Consider the following 11,428-nt stretch of genomic DNA (forward strand, 5'->3'; position numbering starts at 1 on the left):
TATTCTAGTGGGGGGTTGTTTTTCATGAAAATTTTTCCATCACTGAGACATGCAATACCTATCAAGGTGAAAAAAAAAATAGACATAGCAGCCATGTTCTAGCCCCACGTTACAGAGCGATGTTGCATCATTTGATCAATGCTGTCTATATCTCTTTGGGTTCATTATAGTAGACATTGATGTCTTTCTTTTTCTCTGTCGACTCATTCACTTTTCTATCATTATGTTGTGTGGGAAGAAGTAGGAGATTCTTAGTGGGCTTTAGTCTGGTGATGTATGAAACCAAGGTAACTGGTGCCTAGCCTGCTTTCGGGTCTGTGAATAAGAACCTAGAGGAATATACCTCTCGACTCTGCATCTCTTCAGCTCTTCTGGTATGTGCTTGCAGTTACTCTTCAGTGTTCCCACTAAAGTCAGCTTATCATCATTGTAAAATTTCTCCACTAGCTCGATGGATGTATACAACAGGTCGCTCGTCTTTTCCTGCATAGGCTTCCATTTTCAGAATATACTGGGTGTATGCATCCGATAACATCTTAATCAATATGCCGTATTTCCTTGGCTTGTCTTTCATAAAGACCTTAAATGGATATCTTCCTCGAAAGAAAGAGAGAGCATTTCATTGTTTTTTATTATCTTTTTTAGTGGTTTGTTTTACTATGTTTTATCAACTGCTATGGTCGTCGATTGTTAGATGTGTATCAAGCATGTAGTATTTCACAAACATTTCAATTTTATGGAAAACTTCACGAAGAGGGCAAAACCTCTTGCTTTCGTTTTTCAGTTCTTGTTGTTAATTATTTATTCATTCATTTATTTGAAAATACACAGCCATAACTGTCCATAACAGCACCTTCTTAACATTTTTATTTTACAAGGAAAAAGAAGAAAATAGTTAATAATGAGCACAGCCATTCAGCTATCCAATCATTCACAAGACTAGGAGTGGTAAGCACAATAAGCCTCAAGCTGCAGTGTAAGCATTCGGGTCTCTCCTCTGTACAAGAGAAAAAAAAAAGTAAAACAAATTTATATACGCAGCAGAGTATTATAACATATAAAATGAGTAAAGTGAATAATCTGAATAATATACTGAATATATTTTATTTTACTTGGTTATTTAACCATGCTGTATCAACTACTAGGTTATTTAGCGTCGATGGGATTGGTGATAGCGAGATGATATTTGGCGAGATGAGGCAGAGAATTCGCCATAGATTACCTGATATTTGCCTTATGGTTGGGGAAAACCTCGGAAAAACCAGGTAATCAGCCCAAGCTGGAATCGAACCCACGCCCGAACGTAACTCCAGATCGGCAGACCAGTGCCTTAGCCGACTGAGCTACGTCGGTGGCTTACTGAATATAATGACAGAGAAATAGCTTCCTAATTAACCAAATTTGTATAAAAGTGTTTCTTAAATGTATCATCTGCTCCTGAAAAATAAATCAATATCATAGGGATTATTTAATGCATTATAAAGGGAAAGAATTCTGATTAGGGTTGAATTTTTATGACTGACTGTTTTTGACCTAGGAATACGGCAAAAGTACTTTACAAATGGAGCATAAAAGGGAATTAATTTCAATATATCTGAAGAATCGATTTTGTTTGTGAGTATTCTCCTGAGAAATGAAATTGTGCATATCGATATCCTATGTTGGAGGGATTTTATATTAAACATTGATCTTTCCTGCAATGTTAGTGTCTGAATAGAGCAAGAATTTTTAAACGATTTGACATATAGATCTTAAAAATTTATTCTGAATAATTTTAACTACATTTTGTTGATCTTCGTGCATTGGGTCTCATAGGATTGAGACATATTCTAATTTACTTCTAGCTAAACTGTTGTATAGTACAGTCAGGTCTGCAGGATTATTGAACAGTTCTCAATTTCTTATAACAAATCCAAGTGCTTTATAAGCAAAAATTATCAATTGACGTAATATGTAAATTAAAAGTTAAAGTTCTATAAAAACATAAAATTACTTAGTCATACGTTAAAAAGTGTTAAAACTTTTAAAAAAGGTATATACTTTCGACAGACGGCCCGTTTCGACACTATGTCACGTCTTCATCAGTGTCTCCTGAACTACTGGTGATCTTGAATTCTGCGATGTGCATTTGTCGATTGTAGGGGTGGGGGTATGTTGGTCTTATGGTGGGGGCTGGTTGTTTGTGTGTTATGACATATCATGACATCGAATAATGTGTGGGTATTGAACTGTAATTGTGTGTTAAGTATATGTTGTGGGTATGTTATTGTATGTTTATATATTTCGTACTGTTCTAAGATGTTTAACTGTGAACTTTTTGGTGTGATGTATAAAAGTTCCATATCTGTTTCTATATTATTGTAGTCATGCTTATTGTTAATAATGTGGTCTGCATAATTTGATGTGATGTAGGGTTTGGTTATAGCTTTAATATGTTCATTATATCTTGTGTGAAAGGATCTTCCTGTTTGTCCTATGTAAAAATGTGGGCAACTATTGCATTTTAGTTTGTAAACTCCAGTTGAATTATATTTATTTGAATGTTTAATGTGATTATTTAGATATTTCTGTGTTGTGTTATTTGTTTTGTATGCTATCTTGTATTTTAGTTTTCTGAATGAAGTTGCAATTTTGTGAGTATTGGTATTGTGATATGTTAATGTTATGTATTTATTCTCACGTGGTGTTTGCATTGGTCATGATACGTCATAACACACAAACAACCAGCCCCCACCATAAGAGCAACATACCCCCACCCCTACAATCGACAAATGCACATCGCAGAATTCGAGATCACCAGTAGTTCAGGAGACACTGATGAAGATGTAACATCACGTCGAAACAGGCCGTCTGTCGAAAGTATATACCTTTTTCAAAAATGTTAACACTTTTTAACGTGTGACTAAGTAATTTTATGTTTTTAACAAACACAGTGTTAACGTGAACTTTAATCATTAAAGTTTTGTCAAGTATTATGCTTAAATACTTAATTCCTGATACTGATTCATCAACAAATCCAATCAGGGGCAAAAGTTCTTCAAATCGAATGTGACTCACTGTAGCTATGCAGATATTCTTGTTCAGTACTTTTCCCCACAAGTCCTCAAGTGATAGATAGTTCACCGTCATTATTTGCACCCATGAGTATTCAAATACACATGAAGACATATAATTCTTCTGTGTTTTTAAATTTTAGATTCCTTGGTTAGTATGGTGCACAATAATGTTCATTAATTCAGCAGTTGTAAACATTTTGAAAGAATCTGATGCATTAGAGGTCAAGCCTTCATGAAAACTCACTATATTCTGTATTGATCTGCGGACTTTCCTTGGAGGTACAGTAGTACTGGATATATTCCCTACTGCTTCTTGTTAAAACAGTGATGTTAAAAAGTGCGTGCTGCTCATAAGGGGATGAACTTGACGAACTTGAGTCATTTTCAATTTCACTGTGATGTTCAGATTCATCTTCCGGATTACTTGCATAATCTACACTATCTTCATTTGCCATCACTGTCAACTCTTTTTTTGTGAGAAAATTCTGAGGCATTTTAACACTGATTATTACGGGACATTTCCACACAATTAGTTTCTTTGAATAACTTGGCATCAGGAAGCAGAGGAAGCGCTGTTATTTTTATTTATGAAACCCCAAAGCAGGCCTGCTGCGGATTAAAAGAGAAAACAAATATGTTTAATCTCGCCCCAACAATGCCTCAACAAAAACAATCATGTTAAAATTATATTTTATGCTCGACCATGCCCAAATGTAGTAATTATACACCTGGTAGCAGTCCTTTAATGCATGTCATTAAAGTACACCTATTCATTAAAGTTCAGGTTTTTTATTATTCTTGGATATGCAATCAAAAGACAATGAGGGAAACGTCGCGGAGGCTGGAAATCCAATACTGTCGCAGAAGGTTATGTTCTGTTACTATAATAATTAGTGTTAATTGTAAATAATATTCAAATAAATTCAATCTGTCATCTTGTTTTTCAATTCTAAATCAATTTCCAGGTCACATCAAAATTAGTGCATGTTATTCTGTAGATTATAACAAGGTCAATGACATTTTTGTTCCTCGGAAAAAGTCAATACTTTCGCGTCTGCGCACATCTCACAATTTACGAGCTATGCACAAGGTCACTTCCACTCTTCAGTTAGATAGGAATAAAATGAATACTTCTTAATAATTTCAAGTTAGAAATATGGTCGAGCATAAAAAGTGGTATGAAACTTGCCTATAATGGTAATTAAGACGCTCGTATGAAAATTATGAAACTCGCTTGCGCTCGTTTCATAAACAAACATACTCGCGTCTTAATTACTATCATTATAGGCTCGTTGCATAATGTACTATTAAAACAAACTCTATTTTCTACCATATTTCTTTTTTTGTAGATGAGCTCAATTCTACTCTTTTGGGTGAAAATGTCGATCACATAATCGTTGAATGTAGAAGCCCATCGCAGTTCTGACAAAGTATTTTGATGAATACTTAGCACGAATAGCAAGGACAATCTTTCTTCTCCATGGGTATTCCTCAGATAGGTTTTTTATGTATTTTAGAGCCAAGAAGGATCTCTCTACAAAGAAACTGAAGGCAGGTATAGTGACTTATCAGTTGAGATAATGTTTAGACATCAGGGAATACATTGACCAAATCCAGTTACTATGTACTGACAGAATTTCCATACAATTTCTTTGTGCATATCCATATCTCTAAATATAAGAGTCACATGACTTTTTAAGCTTTCAAAATGGAAGAAATTTTTCATACTTTTCCTTAAGATAAGACATCTCTGATTTCGGAAAATATTTTTGAAAATCTTAAAATTTTCTAGGACCCAGTAAACTGAAAAGATTTAAATTTGGCATTTCTTTGAAATGTTGTTCGATGTTTGATTCAATCATATCCATAATCTAAAGAACAACCTTCTGTACGAAGAGTACTTTTCTTTCCCCGGGATTACATCTATTCGAATCTTTTTCCTTGGGATCTTATTTTCCTCATCAGTACATTTATTCCAGATCGAGTCAAAATTCTCACGGAGTTCTGACAGAGAATGTTGAAAATTCAGTACTTTGTTTTGGCAGAAGGCAATATCACAAATTTTCTTTTGCAAAATCTGAACTAACTATTAACATCTTTAAATCCCAAAAACCTTTCTTCAATAGATCCAGTTTTTGTCACGTACCTAACAGCAGTCGATAACTGAGATTAAGTTGTAATGTCTGTAGTCCCATCTAAGATAACGGATACAAAGTGTGTTTCCTCGATTTATTTTTATTTCTGCCATCATAAATTCAGAAATATATAAAATTAGACGAGGTTGCAGGTTCGATCCCGGCTGAGGTCGATGGCATTTTAAGTGTTTAAATGCAACAGGCTCATGTCAGTAGATTTACTGTCATGTAAAAGAACTCCTGTGGGACAAAATTCCGGCACACCGGCGACGCTGATATAACCTTGGCAGTTGCGAGCGTCGTTAAATAAACCATAACTTAATTTTATAAAATTAGATCATTCTCCACATCACTATACAAACCAGAAAATGGCTGCATTTGATAAGAGATCATTTAACTCCACGTTACCCTCAGCCAATTCATAAAAAATTCTACATAGTTGCCTTTATTTAACAATGTCTGTACGTCACCACGCCTCTAAAAGCTAACTCCTGTTTTACTCAAAAACAAACGGTTCTTATCATATGGCTAAATATTCTTCCGTTCATTACTTTTTCTTTATATGCATGAATTGATGATCGAAATTGCTGGTTTAAGACAAATTCTATTCTTGTCTTGCCAAATTGCTTTAACTGTTTAAGGCTTATTATAATATAATGGTAAGACAATGTGTGTCCTTTTTTAGTTTCGTGGAAAATCTTTAAATCATCCAAGCAACTTTCACTCCAAATATTCTTTTTCAGGGATAAATAAAAGGGTCAGAAGTTTTCCATCCCCCTCTCCACATAGTGATATGTATTTATGTTAAAATGTCTTGTAAAAGCCTTGGTACTTAAACCATTAAGAGGCTGTGTAGGCCTACAATTTTCTATTATTTCTGATTTTCCTTGAAATCAATGAGCATAATAGGAGTTTTTCAATGGCACACACACACAAGTAACTGGCTTGGTGCAGCTCTGGTATATGCTAACACTCCTGGCTTCCTCATTTCCAAGATGTTCCATCATTGCACAAAACCGAACATCCCTCGTGTATAACACAGCTTTCATTGACAAATTCACTCTAGATAATATTTAGCAAGTCCTTCCCATAATATTACAATGTAAAAGCACGTAACTCCAATAACTACAATCTCTTAAACATTAATAATAACTTGCAGTAATGTTAACAGGAATTAAAGGTCAGTATGACCTCAGGGATACAAGATGCTGATAATTAACTGTATTCCAAAAACCGAGTAAAGTTTTCTGCACTATCAACTGCAGCTCTGTCGACAAATCCTACTCCCACGTCCATGTCATGAGCCCTGAGCAATGCAATTATCTAGGCCTATCTATAGCAGACGGGAAAAGGTGAGGGCGAGTGTTCGGTGCCTTAAAACTGGATACACAATTCAAGTATGCTACACGGAACATTAGAGGAAGAAGAGTGGTTATAACCTTAAATGAAAATATCATCATTTCGGAAACAAAAAAGAAACTTAAAGGAACAAAAGAAACACAAAATTATACTATGATATACTCACCAGAGGTCAGTCAGAAGAAATGATGGGTGTTAATACACAAATTGCTGTCACACAAAATAGAGCACTATACCATTTTGGACAGAGAGCATACCCGGTAATAGAAATTAGACCACGAATTAATAGAGGATATCTGGCTGTTGTAAGTCTATATGCCCCAACGAGGGTAAACATGAACTGAGGAATTTTATGAATCACTGCAAATAGGTCTTGATGAAGTAAATAAGAATGATTACATTTTATTAGGAAGGCGATATGAATGCTTGTTTAGGCAATAACAGCATTAAGAACATGGCAGGTACAAACTGAGAAACTATACTGAACAATGGACCAAAAACAAATTGACTTTTGTATATTTAATAACCTAAAATCAATCACAGATTACTTTATAAGCAGTGTTAAAACTTCGAATATAATCGAAGATATTAGAGTCTATAGAGGATTTGAACTGAATACAGACCATTACCTTTAAAGTGCAAAAATTAATTTTCCTCCTTGTTGGTTGAACAAGAGAATAAATAACAACAAATGTCAAACAAAGAAGAAATTTTCAAAATTAGACTCTTAAACGACGAAAGTACAAGATGGCTATATATTCGAAGACCTAACCAACGCTTAAATGAAGCACAAAATCCAGATCACAAAATCGAAACAGAACGGAAAATTTTAAAACAAATGTTAACTGCAGAATTTTAAACTCTGGGGACAACAAAAAGATATAACAGGAATATAAAATACTTAAATATTTGAGATGACGACATTAAACAATTAATTGAAAAAAAGAAAACCTTGTATAAGGAATAGCAAAGTTCCAAAAAAATTATGAAGATAAACTAGAATACAAAAGGAAAACAGCAACTGCAAAATGAAAGGTGAGGAAGAAGAAAAGAATTTCCTGAAAAAAATTTGTGAATAATTTATAACATGACATTTACAGAAAAAAACCAAGTGTATACAAAATATTGAAATTTACATCCAAAAAGAGAAAGGAAGCTGCAAAATTAAGTGGAGACATTGATGAAAATAAATTCTTAGACTATTATAAAGAATTATGGAAAACCCTTAAAAATAATCAAACATGTCTAAATATTATGAGCATTCAGGCAATAATATAGAAGATACCATAACTACGGAAGAATTAATCACAGCCTTCAAACTCATAAGAATGGCAAAAGCACAAGTGAAAACAAAATTTGTGCAGAATTATACAAATATGCTTCAGAAGAGTTCAAAATTAGATTACTGACATTTTTAAACGAAGTATATACAAAATCATCAGATTCCTAACAAATGGTAAAATGCAATCGTCATACCCCTTTACCAAAAAAGGTGGAAGAAGAGATTCAAAAAATTATCGAGGAATAAGTATTTTGAATAGTTGCTATAAAATCTACTCAAAAATACTTAACTTCAAACTCAAACATATTCAGTTATGGAGTGTGTGACGTGGACAGACAGAATAAGAAATGTAGCTGTGTTGGAAAGAGTGGGTGAAGATAGAATGATGCTGAAACTGATCAGAAAGAGGAAAAGGAATTGGCTGGGTCACTGGTCGAGAAGAAACTGCATTCTGAAGGATGCACTGGAAGGAATGGTGAACGGGAGAAGAGTTCAAGGCAGCAGAAGATATCAGATGATAGACGACATTAAGATACATGGATCATATGAGTAGACAAAGAGGAAGGCAGAAAATAGAAGAGACTGGAGAATGCTGGGTTTGTAGTGAATGACTTGCCCTTTGGCAGAACATTATGAATGAATGAAATGAACATATTCAGAGCAGTTCTTAACATCTTGTTTGAAATTATTGATTGAAAAATGTAGAAAATTCTCCTGGGAAATCCACCTTTTATTTATAGATTACGAAGTTTTTCACTGTGTGGACAGAGAACTTTTATTTAACATTATGAAATCCAACGATACAATTAAAAAAACCACACGCACGCACGCGCACACACACTCTCTCTCTCTCTCTTTTTTTTCTCTCTCTCTCCCCCCTCCCTCCCCCCCTCTTTCTCTTTCTCATCAATTACAATTCAAAATCGTGCGACAAAAACAATCTAGACAAAGAAGTACACCAAGGATGTTCATTATCACCAGCGTTATTCAATGTATATTTAAAAGATATCATTGCAAAATGACAGAAGGAAAATATAATTTTGAATTCCAATTTCACACACTAAACAACTCACAACTCTACTATTTGCAGATGACCAGGTTCTAATATCCCAATCAGAAGATATATTAGTAGGTTATTTTACGACGCTTTATCAACATCTTTGGTTATTTAGCGTCTGAATGAGATGAAGGTAATAATGCCGGTGAAATGAGTCCGGGGTCCAGCACCGAAAGTTACCCAGCATTTGCTCATATTGGGTTGAGGGAAAACCCCGGAAAAAACCTCAACCAGGTAACTTGCCCCGACCGGGAATCGAACCCGGGCCACCTGGTTTCGCGGTCAGACGCGCTGACCGTTACTCCGTAAGTGTGGACACCAATCAGAAGATAATCTACAAAAAAAGCAACATATGCACTTACAAAAATAATGGAAAAATACAATTTAAAAATATCTATACAGAAAACAAAGTCAATGGCATTTAAAGGTCATTCACCGATAGGAATCAAAACTGTCATAAATAACGAAATTATCGAACAGTAAATCAGTTTAAATATTTAGGTAATATTGTTTCATGTCCTGTGCCATGGTGCCGTGGTCTAAGGCATCCCGCCTAGGACTCGCGTTACGGAATGCATGCTGGTTCGGGTCCTCATGGGAGAAGATATTGTCTCATGAAATTTCGGCCAGTGTATGGGACCGGTGCCCACCCAGCATTGTGATGCACTTGGGGAGCTACGATAGGTAGAGAAATCCGATTGCGAATACCAGCTATAACGGCTGGAGGGATCATCGTGCTAACCACACGTTACCACCATTCTGGTTGGATGATCGTCCACCTCTGCTTCGGCATGTGGGTGTGAGGCCAGCAGCCGGCTGGTCGGTCTAGGCCCTTCACGGGCTGTAGCACCACGGATTATTATTTATTAATATTGTTTCTTATGAAACTGAATTTGGTAGTAATCATAAATTAAACAATTTCATAAAGATTATTGGTGTCATTAATAATGTGTTTAAATCTTTAACAGAAACCCGGATAACACTGTATAAAGTACTGGCTCTTCTGACTCTATTATACGGTTTTGAAAACTGGACAATCAAGGCAGAAGATAAATCAAGAATAACTGTAACGGAAATGAAATATTTAAGAACAGCAGATTACAAATGAGGACCGTTTTAACAAAACTCAACAAACGCCATTTTTTTCGAATTGCGGGTTTTGACGAATTCTGGTCAATTGTAATGAGAGGAAAATAATGCAGTGCTCATAATATCACAAAACTCAACATTTTCCGGTGAAAAGAGAGCCTCAATGTAGAGAGTTTTCACAAAACTCAACATATCCATTTTTTAAATTTTCACAAAACTCAACATACCCTCTAACTAAACATTTCACACTTTTATCCTGTTTCACAAGCTACAATACTTTACAACAATGTAATACATTTGCATTTTGACAACAGTGACACATTTCGAAGCTCAAATATTATATAATATTTTGTTGTTTCCGGTGTCAATTCGGTATCAATTTGGCCACTGTTGTAAGTGCATATATTGTGAGTAGTGATGAAAAATGGATAAGAACCCTGAGTATTGAAATCCGTTCAAGCTACTGGAAGGGGCACGAAAATTAGGAGCAGAGTATGTTAATCCAAGAGTAAGAAATATACAGTTGGGCCTAAAAATAATGACATTCATCCAAAATGAACTGTAATCATTGAGTACAGGGGGAAAAAAATCTTGCTGCAGGTTCTTTGTGCTTAAATAATCTAATTAATTTTCGAGACAATTTATACAGAAATAGTACAAATGTTGAACAGTACAATTTTTTGCTAAGACATATGAAATTTGATCTACCTAAACGGCGTAAAGTAGAACGTCAAAAAGCTAGAAAGATCTATTTCATATTTCATAAGAGGTGAAAATGGAGAAGATTTCCCAGTATGTGCAGCTAAGTTTAGACATTGTTATTATAACATTGAAGGATTACATAGGTAATTTAGAAAAAATGTTTACTCACAGAAAAATCCAGAAATTTGACTCCAAGATCGTTTTCAGAATCCTATGGATCTCAGAATAAAAATTGCATAATTATGGCTAATGCCTTTTGGTTATCTGGAAAGCTCTGAAGTTTTTAAAGAAATTAAACATTTCTTTCCTATCCGTGGAAAGGTATATGCCTCCGGACCATGTGTTTCGATTGATAGAGAAAGAGCTGAGAACACATGAATACATCACAGTGCCATCAGAATATTATGAAATTATGGCAATGTTTGGGGATGTAAAAGTTTTGGGCAAAGACTGGCATACTTAGGACTTAAAATCGGTGGAAAAAATATTGTAAAACCAAATTACCATTTAAAATGTCAGAGATGAGGATACTTACAGTACGTACCAAAAACTTTGTAACAATTGTGTTAAGTGTTATATACAATACATATTTTTCTGCACCGATAGAAGTTCAAGTGTTTAATCCAAGAAAGACAAGTGCTTCTGTAATGTCTAAAACACCTGACTTACTACTGGTGAACCATATCAGCAAAAACAAAGCTAATGATGTGAGGAAGTTAATGAGTTACTTCCATAATGATATTTCGGA

Source organism: Periplaneta americana, chromosome 10, assembly GCF_040183065.1.
Source record: "Periplaneta americana isolate PAMFEO1 chromosome 10, P.americana_PAMFEO1_priV1, whole genome shotgun sequence".
In the NCBI taxonomy this organism is placed as follows: domain Eukaryota; kingdom Metazoa; phylum Arthropoda; class Insecta; order Blattodea; family Blattidae; genus Periplaneta; species Periplaneta americana.